The sequence below is a fragment of the Crocuta crocuta genome, unplaced genomic scaffold (genome assembly GCF_008692635.1).
Source record: "Crocuta crocuta isolate KB4526 unplaced genomic scaffold, BGI_CrCroc_1.0 scaffold506, whole genome shotgun sequence".
NCBI classification, from domain to species: Eukaryota; Metazoa; Chordata; class Mammalia; order Carnivora; family Hyaenidae; genus Crocuta; species Crocuta crocuta.
Window position 1 is genome coordinate 1,972,020 of NW_027528991.1, and position 17,077 is coordinate 1,989,096.

The 17,077-nt window shown below is 54.8% G+C and overlaps 1 long non-coding RNA gene across 1 annotated transcript; it reads right to left on the minus strand.

The window, feature by feature from the left end:
- Positions 1 to 14,392: 14,392 nt before the first annotated feature.
- On the minus strand, positions 14,393 to 16,607 carry LOC144226057 (uncharacterized). The gene is made up of 3 exons (XR_013333521.1): positions 16,447 to 16,607; positions 15,275 to 15,609; positions 14,393 to 15,126 (listed from the first exon to the last, which is right to left on the minus strand). It is a non-coding gene; the product is annotated as an uncharacterized LOC144226057 (long non-coding RNA).
- Between the last annotated feature and the right edge of the window lie 470 nt (positions 16,608 to 17,077).

Sequence of the window (17,077 nt, forward strand, 5' to 3'; positions counted from 1 at the left end):
CCTGCGGGCGGGGTCAGGGGTCCAGCCTCAGCAGAGGAGCCAGGAGGTTACGAGAGAGGTGTGGACCACAGGCGTGGTTTGGGGCGAAATCGGCCCGCAGACGACGAGGAGCCGTGATGTGGACGTGGTCAGGAAGACCACGGAGGTGGAGGGTGGGGGACATGGGGGGTCTGAGTCTCCGATCAGGCTCCTGGAAGAAGCAGTGTGGCTTTGATGCGGCCGAGGACCCGGCGCGGCCTGGTGGCCCATCTGCGGCCCCGGGTGCTTGCCGTGGCCCGACCGCTGCGGCCTGAGCGGACGGAAGGACGTGGGCTCTCGTGGACCCTGGCAGGAGCCCGGGAAGCGCTGTCGCTGCAGCTGCCCGGCCTCAGTGGGGCTGTGCTGTGTCACCCTTCCGGAATGCGGCAGGAATTTGAAGCCTTCCAGCCGCCGCTTTAGAAAAAGCCCTTTGTTAATCAGGAAGCCGGCACTTTCCCGGCCAGACCCGGTAAGGCGGGCGCTTGGTGGCCCCGGCCTTGCAGGGGGGGCGGGAGAGCAGGTGACGGGCAGAAGCATCCCCTACGCCGGTGGCTCTCAGGTCAGGGCTCACAAGCAGCTCGCAGAATCTCCGCCTCCACCCCCACGACCCCGCGATATTTCTGATAAATGTGCCCAGACCTCCAGGCAGGAGGAGCAGGATCCGGACCCCGGGGTTCAGGCCCGGCCCCAGTGCCGAAGAGCGCTCGGAAACGCACGTCCCACCTGGTCCCCGGCGCGGAAGCGTAGGGAGGAGGAGGCGCACAGGATTGCTCCGCGCTGTGCAGGAGACAGAGTGTGTAAACACGCCCCTTCCTGAAACTATGAAACACTGAACGGTAACATTATCGCCATAGACGATGTGCCCAGATTAAAATCAACAAATTTGTAGGAGGCGTGGTGTGGGCGTCCCCTCAGCCGGCAGGAGGGCCCCTGGGTCCGGCGTCTGGAGGGATTCTTCAACTCAGAACCTGAAAAACGTGGCTCGCTCAGCGTGGGTTTTGTGAACTAAAGTTTGTGTCCCCACATTCCTATGTGGAAGCTCTATCCTCCGTGGTGGCTGGATTTGGGGAGGGGCCCCTAAGGTCACATGAAGGTCGAGTGAGGCCTTGGGTGGCTGTCCTTATAGAGGGAGACCCCAAGGAGTGGCTATGTCCCGTGTCCCCAAGGGCAGAAAGAAGAGGGCGGCCATCGGTGCATCCTCTCTGGGGACCGAGTCAGCCGGCATCCGGACCCGGGACTTGCAGCCTCCAGAGCTGTGACCATAAACACGGTCATCTCAGTGCACAGTCAGTATTTTGTGGAGGCAGCTCAAGCTCGCTCATATAACAAATACTTTTAAATAGTAGGTTCCAGAAGGAGAAGGAAACCCCGGTTTGAAAGCCTGTGTCTGGGGAAGGCAATCCCAGAAGATTCAGGACCGTCGACGAGCTCCCAGTGACCCGGCACCCCGGCCGCTGTGCACCCCCAGTCCTGGGCCGCGGAGCCGGCGGGGAGCCTCTCACGGGCGCTCAGCGCTGCCAGCACTGCCCTGATGACGTCCCCGTGGCAGATGCAGGCCGTGGTCGGTGGCCGCAGCTTCCCAGCCGGGCTGTCCTTCCCTCCGGGCACGGCCGCGGGATCTTAGACTCCTCAGGGTTCCACAGGCTCGCGACACACGGCAGGTGCTTTGCAAACCCCGGCGTTCGGGCCCAGCTATGTTTTATTAGCTGCTTCTCATGCACTTCCTCTCAAAACCACAGGTGTTCTTTCGCGCGCACCTCGAGGTCAGCGCCACTGAGTTAAGCAATAAATCCCTATGGGACCATCCCACAACCAGGTCATAACTTGAAATATCGCATTCATTTTATGAACGTTCAGGTGCCAGATGGCGTATTCCTCTGAGAGCCCGTCCCAGCTCTGCGTTTCGTCCGGGAATTTGATCCGCGTGGCACTTCAGGGCCTCCTCGCCTGGCGGGCAAGGCTGCTCTGCTGGGGTGCCCGCTACCCCGCGTGGGGGGGGGCAGGGGGCGCACGCCCGCTGTTGGGGCGCCGGTGGCCGAGGGCCAGGCTCCTCCAGGAGCACCTAGAAGACTCAGGCGGGAGGAGCAGCTCGACGCTGTGCGCGGGGAAGTGCCTTCTTCCTCCACGTGCAATTCGAAGGGCCGCCTGGGAAGCCCCGGAGCGTGGCTTCGGGTCTGCTCGGAGCGGTGGGCGCGGAGACGGGCTGCTGAGGGCGCGCAGGGCGGGGCGCCGGGACCCACTTGGGAACTCGGCCACCCTCCTGTTCGCAGCAGTGACTTTTCCGCTCCTTCCACTGCGCGAGCGGAGGCACCCGGTGGCCACGACGAGTTTGGGGACCCTGAATGCACCGAGGGCCTGGGAGGAGGCCACGACCGACATCCACTGTCTGCCCCCGAGACTGGAGAAGTCGCCAAATTTGGGGGTTTACTTGCCTTATTCACCCTTCCCTGGAGGAGCCCAGAAACATGTGGCCAGAGCACCTTCACTGAGCCAGGGAGAGATGTTCCTGCCAGAAAATCTCACGACGGAGCCACTGAAACGTGGCCTCCCACGGGTGGGACCTGATAGCAGCGCCCCATCACCGGAGGCATGTGGAGCGGCGGGCGTGCCACTGGCAGAGCGGGCCTGTGAGTGTGATGGTGTGTGCGATGGCAGCGTGTGTGAGGGTGTGAGTGTGTGTGTGACGAATGATAGCGGCGTTTGTACGTGTGTCTGTGATCGTTTGTGGGTAGGGGTGTATGTGATGGTGTGTACAGGGATGTGTGTGTGAACATATGTGTATGATGATGTATGTGTGTGCATATGTAGGTGTGTGTTGATAGTGGAAGGTGTGTAATGTATGTGTGGTGGTGTGTGTGAATGTGTGTGAACACATGTGTGATGGTTGTGTGTGTGTGAATGTGTGTGTGATGATAGTGTGTGCATGTGCGTGAGGGTGTGGGTGATGGTGTTGTGTGCATACATGTGTGGTGTATATGCGTGTACGTCTGTATGCACGCGAGCGTGTGTCTCAGGGTGCGTGTGGAATGCTAGGTCCAGAGGTAGCTGTGAGGACCCTTCTCCGGGGTGGCAGGCGGGCCCGGCCCATCTGTGCACAGGTGTGACCTGGCACAGCCTCGCCGCACCCAGGACTCTGCCTCCGGGAGCTGCGCTGCCTGGTGTCCGGGGNAATGTATGTGTGGTGGTGTGTGTGAATGTGTGTGAACACATGCGTGATGGTTGTGTGTGTGTGTGAATGTGTGTGCGATGATAGTGTGTGCATGTGCGTGAGGGTGTGGGTGATGGTGTTGTGTGCATACATGTGTGGTGTATATGCGTGTACGTCTGTATGCACGCGAGCGTGTGTCTCAGGGTGCGTGTGGAATGCTAGGTCCAGAGGTAGCTGTGAGGACCCTTCTCCGGGGTGGCAGGCGGGCCCGGCCCATCTGTGCACAGGTGTGACCTGGCACAGCCTCGCCGCACCCAGGACTCTGCCTCCGGGAGCTGCGCTGCCTGGTGTCCGGGGGGGCAGGGGCTGTGGTCCGGCTGCNCGAGCGTGTGTCTCAGGGTGCGTGTGGAATGCTAGGTCCAGAGGTAGCTGTGAGGACCCTTCTCCGGGGTGGCAGGCGGGCCCGGCCCATCTGTGCACAGGTGTGACCTGGCACAGCCTCGCCGCACCCAGGACTCTGCCTCCGGGAGCTGCGCTGCCTGGTGTCCGGGGAGGCAGGGGCTGCGGGCAGGCTGCCGGGGGTGTGGACGGACCGGAGGACTCCTGCGTCCACCACGAGCAACAGATGGCGGGCTGCTGGCTCCGCCCCTAACGTGCACACACGAACATGCATGAGCACACACGCGCACAATCGAACACGTACGTGCACACACATGTGTGTGTCGTGCCTCACAGGTGTGTCCTTTCCCTTCCCTGGAAGAGGGTTCTGGGGGTCCCAGGAGGAGAGGGGGCCTCCGGCCCGGAGCAGAGGGGTCAGAGGGCACAGGGGCACCCAAGGCTCCAGGGAAGACGGCGTTTTGCCCTCTGTCAGATGGCGGCCGGGGTGCCCCTGGCGTGCGGCCCGGCGGAGGAGGACGCCGCAGAGCCAGGCCGAGGGTCACCCTGTCCCGTCCTTTCTGTGCTGGCTGGTCCTCCCACCCCGGGCACCACCCACCGGGGCTCCGCGCAGGGGGCGCCCTCACCCCCGGGCTCCATGCAGGGGGCGCAGGAGAGGGTCACCCTTTGCTCAGAGGACCCAGCGGCGCCCGGAGCGGTGACAGAGGCTACCGTCTGCTGGGGAGAGTGGGGAGGGGGCGCAGCGGGAGGGTCGGGGGCCCTGTGTGAGGATCAGAGGCAGCAGGTTCAGAGCCGCGTGTGGTGTCGGCCCGGCCCCCAAACCACCCATCACCTTGCGGCCACACGCTCGTCGGGATGATTAGGACTCGGCTCAGAAACGTTTGCAAGTTCTTCCGCAGTTTCCCCGCGCTTGTCTTACTTGGGCCGAGTGGCCAGGGCGCTGTGTCCCAGACACAGGTCTCTCCTTTCCCGCCACCCCTCCGCCATCACACCGTGACTCCGAACCTCGATTTTCCTTCTACAAACGGGCAGAGGTTGTTTGGAGCATTTTGGGTAAAGTGAATGACGATGCTGATCAGTGCGGTTTTGGGGGGAAATCTGGAAACGAGACTGGGTTACACGGGCGTCTCGGGAGCCACCCTGAGGCAGGCCCTGAAGGGCGGCTCCAAAGGGTTTCAGGCTTCGGAAACATGACTGGCGTCCGTGAGCCACTGCCTGACGCACGTCTTTGAAAAGAAGGCATCTGCTTGGACGCAGAAGGTACGAGAGCTGACTAGACAAATAGCCGCGGGCGGTGTGGACAGACCCACACCCATGTTGGCGAGAGACGCTCCTCTCTGAGATTTGAATGCCAGCAGCCGGCGAGCCCCGGGCCCGGGCCCGGCTGGAAAAAAGCAAAGAGGTGTGTTTCTGCCTCTGGAAGATTTCCAAGGCCAGACAATGGCTCCTTCACCCAAGATCCTCGAAACTTGGATCGGATTCCTCCCTGCTCTGATACCAGCACATTTATTTTTAGATCCGGGGAAGAGCGTGTGGGAGGAGGGGCAGCCCAGCTATGCTGGCCAGTGTTGAACTAGTGACTCTCAGATACACGCCTGTGTGTCTGCCTGTGTGTGTGCCTGTGTGTGCCTGTGTCTCTGTGTGTCTGTGTGTGCATGTGTGTGTGCAAGTGTGTGCCTGCAGGTGTGTGTGTGTGTGTGTGTAAGATAAATCTTTCTGGTGAAGGGTGTGAAGCACAGGTACAAGTCATGGTAAATACACACTACTCTTTTCTGTGTGTCCACTGATTCCCACCGGATGCGTTGTGACTTCCGCCCGGCTCGTGCGTCTGCCGACTGCCAGGGAGCACGGTTCCGCCAGGATGTGACGGACGGACGGAGCTGCCTCCCCGTGCGCCCCTCCCTCAGTAAATGCATCATATGTGATCTCCTCTCAGATGGTTTCTCACTCTCTCCTTGCACCATGTCGGTTAAAACGAGACCTCTCTCCACTCTAACATTACTGACGTCAGAATTTTTGGGGTTTATGTAAATTTCCGGCCACATCAAGGATGTGAGCGCATCCCTGATCCTGGATTGGGGGAGGTGGGATGCACCTGTGGGGGGCCTGCAAAATGCAGGGGCAAATTTGGGACAATCAGGAAGAGATTTCCTTTGTCGTCCCCTGTCTTGGTTAGCTCTTGACAATTCAGTGAAAGAAGCGCGTCCTTGCAGGTTACAGAGAAGTGACATCTGGTTGGGGCCCTGGGAGCCGGAGCAAGGTGCTCTCCATGTTAATAGATGCGCCCATTAGAGCCGGCCCCGCCCGTTTCTTTCATCCGTCTGTATTAACGGAAATTCTACAGCACTCAGAACAAGAAAGGAATTTAACTCTGTGTCTTTCCACACAAGCCAGATTCATCCGACAACAGACGGTTTCCTGAGTTTAGAGCGTGCATTGCGCGCACACAGTTATTCTGCGTGTCTGCTTGTCTTTGTAAACACCTCGTCCTGTTAAAACGGGGAGTCTCAGGTTACCACAATTTGCTTCCGACTCTTAGTGAGAATTTGTTAGTCACGAAATCTGGTTCCCTGGAATGAGTAGGCGTTTGTCACCTTTGTGCTTAAGGTTCACGATGACTTGGCATAAAGGGCAACATATAGGCGCACACACGTGTGCGTGTGTGTGTTGATGTGCATGTGTGCACCTGCCTTACGCAGATGTGCTCACACACATGCTTTTGTGTTCACACATGTGTACGGTGCGTTCACGTGTGTATTCACATGCACATGTACGTCTCAGCGCATTTGCCTCGTCGCTCTGTCCTCTGGAAATCTCGCGCCCAGGGGCACGAGAGGGTCAGCTGCTCCGAGTCCCGGGCCCTTTCCCACGGAAGGCCTGGGCGCCGAGCTCGTCAGGACTCAGCACGCTCCGGGGCTCAGTCACGTGTTGGGGTGCTGTGGCTACAGCTACACACTCACAGGTAAGCAGCCCAGGGCGGCCATGTTGGCGGTAAGCTCTCGTTGGCGCGGGCTCTTCTCACCCACTGCTCAGACGATCGCGTGAGTAGCGTCCACCTCTTGGTCTACAGGATCGCACAGGCTGGAGCCAACGTTGCAGTGAGCCGGTGGGAGAAAGGAAGAAGGCGGGGGGTGCGCCCCCCGCCCCCGAGGATGTGTCCCACCGCTTTACAGCCCATGCCACCGTCCTCAGGCGCAAGGGAGGCTGGGACGGGCTCTTCCTTCCCAGGGAGCCGCGTGCTCCGCTAAAATACTGTCACTGGTGGTCCTGTCCCTGAGGACGAAGGGGGCCTGGGGGCTCCTGGGGGCCTTGCTGCCCTTCTCCTGCTCCCGAGCCTACCTTCCCCGGGGCCCCCGTGCACAGCCCTGACGTCCTGCCCTTCTGTGGCCGGAAGAGCACTTTCCGTTCCCTGTGCTCCAACCAAAATACTTTCCCGTATACATTTTCACCCACTGGAGGATTTCCCCCTTGGTGTAAACATGTGCTTTCTAAGGGGACCTACTGAGGTGGGTTGGAGCTTCAGTATTTGAGGTCCTGATGCAACTATGCTGATTACAATTAATTACAGAAGACTGGATTACTTGGAAGAATTGTCTTTCTATTTTCCTTTATCCATTTTGTAAAATGTGTCAAAGACTCGTACTTTCTATGTCTGTGTTTAACCTAAGTATGAACTAGTGAAAAGTAATGGTGCATCGGGGAGCCTGGGGGGCTCAATCAGTTAAGTGTCTGACTCTTTTTTTTTTTAATTTTTAAAAATGTTTTTATTTATTTCTGAGAGACAGAGAGATACGGCATGAACAGGGGAGGGTCAGAGAGAGAGGGAGACACAGAATCTGAAGCAGGCTCCAGGCTCTGAGCTGTCAGCACAGAGCCCGGCGCAGGGCTCAAACCCATGAGCTGTGAGATCATGACCTGAGCCGAAGTCGGACACTTAACCGACTGAGCCACCCAGGTGCCCAAGTGTCTGACTCTTGATTTCAGCTCAGGTCATGGGATCAAGCCCTGCGCTGGGCTCTGCACAGACAATGCAGAGCCTGCTTGGTATTCTCTGTGTCTCCCTCTTTCTGTGCCTCCTTCTCTCTCCTCTTACTCTCTCTTTCAAAATAAATAAACATTAAAAAATGGTGCATCACATAATATTTTGTGTTTCCTATTTAAAAACACCATAACCAAGATGAAAATCCTACCAGAAAAAGTTTCAATCATGGAAAAATTCATATAAAATAAACATTTTTCTCATTGTATGAAATATTTGACACAATCTGCCTTTGTAGTCACTAATTTCTAAATAACCAGAAATGACAGGTTGCGAAGACATTGCTGAGGGAATTAGACTGCCTGAATCAGGGTTACAGGTAAACACCACTGACTATAATTAGGCCTTGGTGTCTTGTTTTCGAATTGCACCTTCACTCTGCAAGATGGGCCATCTCCAGGTCCGTGGGGTCCCGCTCAGCCTTAACCATGCCCGAGTTCCACAGTTTGTTCATTTCAGTCTTGAGCAAAAAGACTCTTTTTAGCTACTCACCGGCGGCCGGGCTAGGTTTCCACACTGTCTCTATTACACAGAATTGTCTCTGCTCTGAGCGCAGAAGAGTGTCACCAGTGACGGTCAGAACCGCATGAAGTGTGTGAAGCTGGAGGACACAGTGAGGGCGGCCAGGCCGTGCTCACAGGACAAAGGCAGCGTTGGGGCCGAGAAGCGCATGTGGAGGCTGCCCACAGAACCTGTGGGGCAAGGACCGTGGCTGCTTACGATTGTCTGAACGTTTCTTACTTGACTGTGTCTGATACAACACATCTCACTTGCTGGTTGTGGGCTGGATCTTCAAGCTTCAATTTTGAGAAAGAGATTGAGAGAGAGCGAGAACACACAAATGGGGGAGGGGCAGGGAGAAAGTGAGAAAGAATCCCAAGCAGGGTCCACACTATCAGCACAGAGCCTGATGTGGGGCTTGAACTCACAAGCTATGAGATCATGATCTGAGCCAAGATGAAGAGTTGGACGCTTAACCAACTGAGCCACCAAGGTGTCCTTCCATTCCACTATTAAAATAATAACATGCCCTCTAACTCAGTTAAAGATATCATCTCCACTTAGTAATTCAAGCCAGACACCTCTTACTGTTTTTTTTTACTGACTCCTACCTCCAGAGCTGATTGGCAATTTATCCATCCATCCATCCATCCATCCACCCATCCACCCACCCACCCACTCATCCATCCAACCATCCATCCATCCACCTATTCATTCATCCATCCATCCCTATCCATCCATCCATCCATCCATCCTATCATCTATCTGTTCGTCCATCTATCTGTCTCTCCATCTATGCACCAACAGGCACTTTACAGTACCTACTATGTGCTGCTGTGGTAGGTGCTGGGAGTGCAGTTGTGAACAGAGGCAGATACCCCCAGAGACTCACACAGTTTGCCATCTACTGCGGGAAGCAGACCATCAACTAGTCACACTAAGCGATATTCAATTTTCAGCTGTGGAAGGTGTCCTGAAGGGAAGGACCACCGCTTTATATCACACGCAACAGGAATCTAACTTTGCCCCACTCCCTGGAGGAGAAGATGGGTCACGCGGGGCGATGGGTGGGTGAGAGCGTCCCAGACAAAGAATTAGGCACACAGACGTTACCGTATGAAGGAACATGATAAGGGACCTGAAATAAGTTCTGTGTAGTTAGAGAGCAAAGTGCAGAGATATTTTCCAGACACAGCTGGGGGGTAGACGGGTGAGGTCAGGGCCATGGAGACCTTATTGACAACTTTTGTGTTTCATTCTAAGAACAAGGACGAATGGGACACTCCTAGAGAATGTTCGCCAAGAGGGTGATGGTAACCGTAACAGGATGTTTTCACTTTATTTTACAGAAAACCTGAATTGAACTGGTGGGAAAACAGTCGGTGGGATTGCTGGCTCGTGTCACTAAGTAAACATCAGGGAGGCTCGATCCAGGCTGAACCACCGTGACCTGGTTCGTGTCCCCAGCGTGGGGCTCTGGTTCTTGGAACGGGCGCTGTTAGGAGGCAGGCTCTCCCTTCCTGAGGAAGGCAGGAGGCTGGAGGCTAGTTCCAAAACGGCCATCTGCGTACAGCTCCATTTTCTTGGCCGGTGGGAAAGCAAAGTCTGCTTCCTTGAGAGGTTTTTAAAAGTCTCAGGATAAAAAAAAAAAAAAAAAAAAAAGTCTCAGGATTCATTTTAAATAATCTTGACTGGTTTGTCTTGGGATGAGTTCCGACCTTGGAAGAATCCCCGTGGCCGTTGCAAGTTGGTGTATGGGGGGCCTTCCCGCCCCAAGCGCGTGCTGGGCAGCTGGGTCAAAGTTAGAAGGGAGGCCCCAGCGTCACTCTGGCCGGAGCACCCTGCTGGTCCAGAAGGGAGCACAACCACGTGGAGTCGGGAGGGTGGTCTGTGTCCTTGAGGAGGCGTGAGGGGCGTAGGGAGCTCGGAAAGAGGGATGGCAGTCCGATGGAGAGAAATGGGTGAATCCAGGGGCACCCAGGGGATACCAAGCACGTGCTGAGCATGGACTGGATACGAGGCCAGCGGGGCCGGCAGAACTGGCTCACGACGGACCAACACGGAGACCCCGGAAGGTGACGGTAAGGGGGCGGTGAGACGTATTACTTTTGTCTTGAGTAGGTTGAACTTGGGTTATGTGGTCCAAGTAGAAGGGCTGAGCCGCTCTTGCAAGGACAGGTCTTGAGCGCACTGAGGAGGTGTGGCTAGAGATGAGAATAGGAAATTCATCTTCATTTAAAGCCTCACTGGGAGGCTGGTCAGAGAGATTTCCCCAGGAGGGAGTCCAGGATGTGAAGAGAAGGGTTAGTAGGAACAAGGTTCAGGAATTCCGGCATTTAACAGGCAGGCAAAGGAAGATGAGTCAGGAAGGAAGCGAACAGCGGGCGGCCAGAGACGTCTCTGAGCACAAAGGGAGAGCGTGAGGAGGGACGCCAGGCCCTTGTCGCTGTACAGCACGCATCCCCCTCATGTGCCACAAGCACGTCTTTGCTCAGAGTCGCCATCTGGCCAGTTCCGCCTTTCCGCGTGACCGCGGCTGCTCCTCAGTCCAGTCTCCCGCCGTGGCAGCGCCACTGCCGTCTGGGCACGGACCTATCAGCTGTTACTATCGTTCCTTTCCTTCCCGCTGCCGGTCAGGGCGCTGCCTCACCGCGCTCTCCCGGTCATGACCACCAATCTTCTCGAAGTAGGAAGCCCAGGTGGGGGGGTTTCCTTCTGTTCCTCGAGATTTACATCTTCCAGACTGGGTCTCAGGCTAGCTTTCTGTGCTGTGCTTTCTCCTCTCCTGTTTGCGGGTCTGGGTTTCCCCGTCTCCACGGTATTTCTTATCTGCTCTGTGCAGCCCTTCTCGTTGTTCTGACAAGTGTAGACGGCACTTCTCTGACTCCCATCCCACTTAAGATGGTTTGTGTTTCCTCCGAGCTGCCGCTGAAGCCCGGGGTGTTTCCTGTTTTTCCTCTTTTATGTAGTCTGAAGTCACAGAGTGCCTGGTGGCGGGGGATGGTGGGCGTCCTCCGTTGTCCTGGCGGTGGCAGNTTCCCATCCCAGCTCAACTCCCGCCCTCCCGCTCGAGTGAGAGGCTCGGTGAGCTGTTTCCCCACTGCCCTGCACCCAGTGAAACTGGTGAGCTGCCGGTTAACTCGTGGCCGTCTGAACATCTGCGTTGTAGCCCGGCCATCGTGCACCCGCGTGAGCGCACAAATGTGCACTTTCCAGGGGAGGGGCGTGTAGCTCTCCTCCGGTTCAGAGAGGGCAGCTCCTCACCCCGTTTTAACACTGACCTCGAAGGTATGGTCGCGGTCTGCTAAGATGACGTGCAACGCTCCTGTGGCTTGACCTTTGGCCCCTCTTCTCATTTTCTATTCCTTTCCATCGAGCATTGTACACGTTGGCAACACCCATCACTTGCAACTCCACCTGCAGACGTACCCCCGCCCACGTCTCCGTTGCTTTGTTCAGACTGCTTCCTCCAAACAGGAATTGGTTTTCTCTCCGGTCGCAGGGATTTTGCTACATACTTGGTTGCTTGTGCTGATTTCTCAGTCCAAGGGAACGTCTTCTCCTTCCTCCCTGGCCGTTTGCTCGTGTGACTTCCAGACACATTCCCTCCCCGAGAAGTGTTGACAGTCACCTGCTGTAGTGACGAGTCTTCACACTCTAATTTATTTGGTTCAAATAATGAAAAATACCAACTATGTCATCATGTTTTTGCAAGAATATGTTTTAAGAAGCAGGAGCTCTTCCTTCCTTCTGTGCCTCCAGCCTCCTCCCTCACTCCTTCCCTCCTCCGTCCTTCCTTTTCTCCTCGCTTCCTTCCTTTCTTTTTTCTCTCTTTTTTTAACCACAGCATCTGTTCCGCACAACGGTGCCTCCGCTACGCACACGCAGAGGTGGCTGGGGGTGAGTGCAGCACAGAGCAGGCTGGGAGGCAACTGTACGTGTGTGTAGATTCGTCCCCACAGCACCTGATGCCTCTTAAAGTATCGTTGAGCACACGAGTTTACGCCCGGCCACGCAGGAACCACTGAGTGTAGTTATTTATATCCCTTCGGTGCATGTTAATTTTTTGCATAAATATTATATTCTTCTGAGTTTTTATCCTCCTCTCCTATGGAATCTATAATAGATCCCAGAATAGGTGGACGCATCATCCAAAACACGTAGCCTGGTTTAGTTCTGCACATTTGCTTCATTTACTTGTGTGAACTTTACTACAATTAGGTAACCTAAAATAATACCCAAGATTATAAAGAGAATAAGTACAGTTTCAAATGCAGCCTAAGGCGACCCGGTAATCTTGATAGCGACACTGTCCTTACTGGGAGCCTCTACACGCTACAGATTATGTTTGCTTTGGACATACTGCCTCGATCGCTGGTTTCAGTGAGGAGTGGGTGAAAGAACGCAGCCACAGACAGTTAGATAACGCGCCAAATGTCACACTCACACGGCATTTGAGCCTAAATATCCCCCTGGTCTCAGAGCCCAAGCCTCGAACCTCTACTCAGAAAGCCCTCGTTATCCACTTAATGTGAATTTCCTTAAAATGGGCACCCCAAAGTTAAAATAAACAGCATAAGCAGTTCTGGTTTGGGACACTGTCTTGAAAAATAAAACCTGGAGAGAGGCAAGTACGCTTATTTTTCTCACATTGCTGGCAAACTTTAGGTTTTCACTGCAATTGTGACTAATCCTTCTTAAAAACAAGGAAAGGATCCAGTGCTATGTGGGCTTTCTGGTGTGATTCCTCTCGGTGGAATGTGATTGGAGGCATGACCGTAGAGAAGGCGGGTTTTGCAAACGTGTATGTCTCATCTTCGAAAACTTCCTTTGGAATTTGTGCTTGTTCGGGATCTCTGTGCTTTCTCTTCAGTCGCCAAGGAAAGGTGATGTCCACGTGCTCGCATGTTTGTGTGGGAGACGCGTGGCTCTCACATGTTCTTTTCACCAATTCCATGGGGTAATGCCCCGTGTGGAAACGCTCAATGTTCAGTGATGGGTGGAGAGCTTCTGTGATAGATGGACAGATCTCCCGTGATAGACGGACAGACCTCTGGTGAGAGACGGACAGATTTCCCGTGATGGACAGACAGACCTCCGGGGATAGACGAGCGGCTTCAGGACGCCCCCGCTTTGGGGCAGCAGGCAGGGTCCCCCACAGACTCTGAGTTTGGTCATGCGGCCCGTTTTGGCCGATGGAACGGGTATGGTTGCGGTGGCCTCAGGCCTTCAATGCGCTGTGTGTTTGGCTTGGCCGGCGGCCCCTGCTGTCCTTCGTGAGGAGGACACGGGAGGCTCGGCTCCTCGTCAAGATAAATGATTCAACTTTGCCAACATGTTTCCAGAGCAGCCAAGTCCCCGGTCTCACCCTCCTCCCTCTGCCCTCCGAGGACAAGCTGAACCATCTAGTCCTGGGGAGAGAAAGACAGAGATAGGAAGGGAGAGGGGGATGAGGTGTGGGTAGAACCCTGCTCAGAGTGCTGGTGGCTGTGGTGTCTGTGTCCTTTCCCAGAAAACAAGTGACCTTCACGGAGGTCATCACAGAAGGGCCGGGGGAGGAGCACCCTGCTCTCCCGCGAATTCAGGAGCTAAATGAAAAAGAAACCAAATGAGAACTCTGAATTGCTCCAAGAAGACAGTGGCCCCGAAGCAAACTGTGTGTGCAGAGTGGGGTGGCCGGGCCACCCCCGGCCACTCGCCACCCACTGCCAGCGCGCCCCCAGGGAGGGCCCAAGAACACAGCAATGACTGACGAGCATGTTCAACTCTTGGCAAAACCAGGTCCACCACGGGGGCTTCACCGGGCTCTACCCCCCATGTCACCTGGAAGAAAGTGACCATTTCCTCCGCTTTTACTGTGACGTGATCACAAAACAGAAGGGGTCGCGGCATCACAGCTCGCCTTAACAAACGCAGTCGAAATGTGCATTTTTTCTTTCTCTAAATTATTTTGTAGCTGTTGTTTATTGAATGACCGGCGTCGGTTTTACAGGGCAATGTAAGCTCTGAGCCTGGAAATCATGGCCTGGGGCACAGGGGGCAGAAATGCCATGCGGGTGGGGGCCCCCATGACTGACACAGGGGCCTGTCCAGCCACACGGGGGTCTTCCCCGCCGGTTCTGCCGGCACCTCAGCCGAACATTCTCTGACCCAAAGGAACATCCCACTTGAAATCCAGGGAAAATACTTAAGTACCCATCTGGATAATTCTTATCATTCATTCGATCAAATTCTCTAACACCCATAGTCAGCTGACAGGAAGTTACACGTATAAGATCCTGAGGCCGTGAAACAGTATGAGATTTATTGACCAAACAGCCCTGAAGAAACTGTGGTTCAATATTAAAGTTTTCTGTGATAGAAAAATGGATAGTGACCCAAATATCTGGAGAGTGAGATCTTGAAAAACTTCAGAGCAATTTTAACCCATTCCTGTCATTGTCTGTCTGTCGTCGTCTGTCATCGTCTGTCTGTCTGGCCCCTTTGCCGACTTTTCTCTGTGGATTGTATGGAACCTCTCTCTGATGCCAGATGTTGAATCCGTATTTTTTTTTCTTTTAAAATTTGTTTTAGAAAAATATAACTTTATGGTGAATGACTGTGTTATTATACCCAGCTCAATGACCAGCGAGTGGCCGCCCCGGGGACCGTCACCCCAGCCCCTCCCTGGTCCCTGTCCTCAGACGGTTGCTAATTGCTTTTCTCTAGAATGAGCTGCGTGTGCTGTGCGTCCTGACCCATCCGGTCCCGCCTACAGAAGGTGACCTGCTGTGTGCATTTCGGGGACGTGCTCTTTGACTCAGAGTTTCGCTTCTGCGATCCCTGTTTTCTGCTTGTGGCACGATTGGTTCATGCTCACTGGTACACGTGTGTCTTCTTCTCATAGAATATGTGTCCCTTAGCATTCTCTTGGGCCGAGTTTAGAATTCCTTTCTGGTTCCGGTTTGGTTCTACTTACTTGGATGCCGCCTTCAGGGTGTCATAGAGACCTGCACACTTTGGAGCCAACCCCGGGGAGTCTGAACTGGGGCAGAAGAAAGGACAGAGGAGAAAACACGGTGATTTCAAGCAATCTTGGGGGTAGTTCTGAAGGTTGAACCGACTGTTATAAGATGATATTCACCAGGGCATCTCAAAATGAGTGGAAAATGAAAACTAATGTGCTCTCGTACCTGAGCGAAGTAAACAAGACCCCGATGAGTTGGGGCAGACGGGTCCGGGCTGTGCCCGTGCGGGCTGGAGGCCGGTCCCCGGGCCCCAGGTCTCCACTGCAGCCGGTGCGGAGTGGCCTGTCCGTACGCGGCTGTGTTAGGAGTGGACAAGCCCAGTAGCAATGACTCCACGTTAGTGCTGTAATCCCCTGACAGCCCGGCTGTTCAAGACTCTTGTCCCCTTCTTTCAAAGTCACATGGGTGTGTGTCCCGAAACAGCTCTCGGAAGATGTGTCAGAAGCTGGCGGCCTGGTTGCATCCAGAGAAGGAAATTGCACTGTGGTCCCTTGGTGGCTCTACAGTTTTTAAAAAAAAATTTTTTTTAACATTTATTTATTTCTGAGAGAAAGGAACAAAGCGTGAATGGAAAAGAGGCAGAGAGAGAGGGAGACACAGAATCAGACGCAAGCTCCAGGCTGTGAGCTGTCAGCACAGCGTAGTTCTACATTTTTTTTTAATATTGTCAAGTTGGTTTCCATATAACATGTACTAATGCTACTTAAAAAAAATTCAAATAATGGCACCCGGCTGGCATAGTCGGTTAAGCACCTGACATCAGCTCAGGTGGTGATCTCACATTTCATGAGTTCGAGCCTCACGTTGGGCTCTGCACAGACAGTGTGGAGCCTGCTTGGGATTCTCTCTCTGCCCGTCCCCTGCTCGTGCTTTCTCTTTCTCTCTCTCTCAAAATAAATAAATAAACTTTAAAAATTTCAAATAAAGACTTGTCAGCACAGGAGCAAGCTTATGCTTTATGCACCGATAGCACAGATATCTTTATGATCAGAAACATAACCCCACAGCTCACTTGGGGGAAAATGGATTCATACTACCTGGCCAGAGTCATTCTAATTGGAGCAGCTCGTATTTTATTTGTTCTAGGACCTGTGAGGCTGCCTCAGGAAGGGGCTCGGGGAGCCAGGGCCCCGGGGACACGGGGGAAAAGGAACAGATCCCCGGAGGAAACTAGCCCCCCCCCCCAAGGACACAAACCACGCAGGACACGGGCTCCAGAGTCTGAAGGCCTCACTGCAAATAAAAAATGCTGAGAGAACATTTTTGTGGCTTCAAATAACTGTGTTGCATGATAATTTTTTCTGTTATTTAGGGCTGTGATGAAAAGCTATAAATACCTTGAAGTGTGAAGTTTTTAAGCGACGTTGGTGCCCAGTCCCAGCACAGGGGTCTGAGAAGGAGGCAGGGAGAGAGCTGTGGCAGAGGTGAGCCTGAGCCCGGGCCCTGCTCCCTGGGCTGGTGGCCAGGACGCTGCCAGAGGTGATGGTCCTGGGGCAGCCAGGGCGGGACTGGCCGGAGAGAGGCCTGGGGAGCGCCGGCCCAGTGGGTCCCCGGACCCCACCGCGTCCTTGGGCACTCCCAGCCCCTGCCCCTTCCCCTCTTCCCTCTAGAGGCTGAAGCCTTTGTCACGTTTGACCCCGTGACGTGGAGGCAGGGTGCGACGCCCTCTGTCCTGCCCCCGCCCCGCCCACAATCTGGGTCTTAGCGGGGAGGAGAGGATGTTCCCTCCTGAGCCCCATTTCTGTCCGGGTGCCGACATCCCTTCTCGCCTTCTGGCAGGTGCCTCTTCCTTTGCAGAGAAGTCAGAGCCGGTACTAGAGTCTCCCCAAGTGACCAGTCCGCGAGCCCAGCAGATTCCCCGAATCCGCAGCTCCTGGGCCCTGCGGGGAAGTTGGTGAGTGGCTGCGAGCATTGTGACGTGGGCTGTACGATGTGTGTACGTAATGTATACAGTATAGACGTGTACGA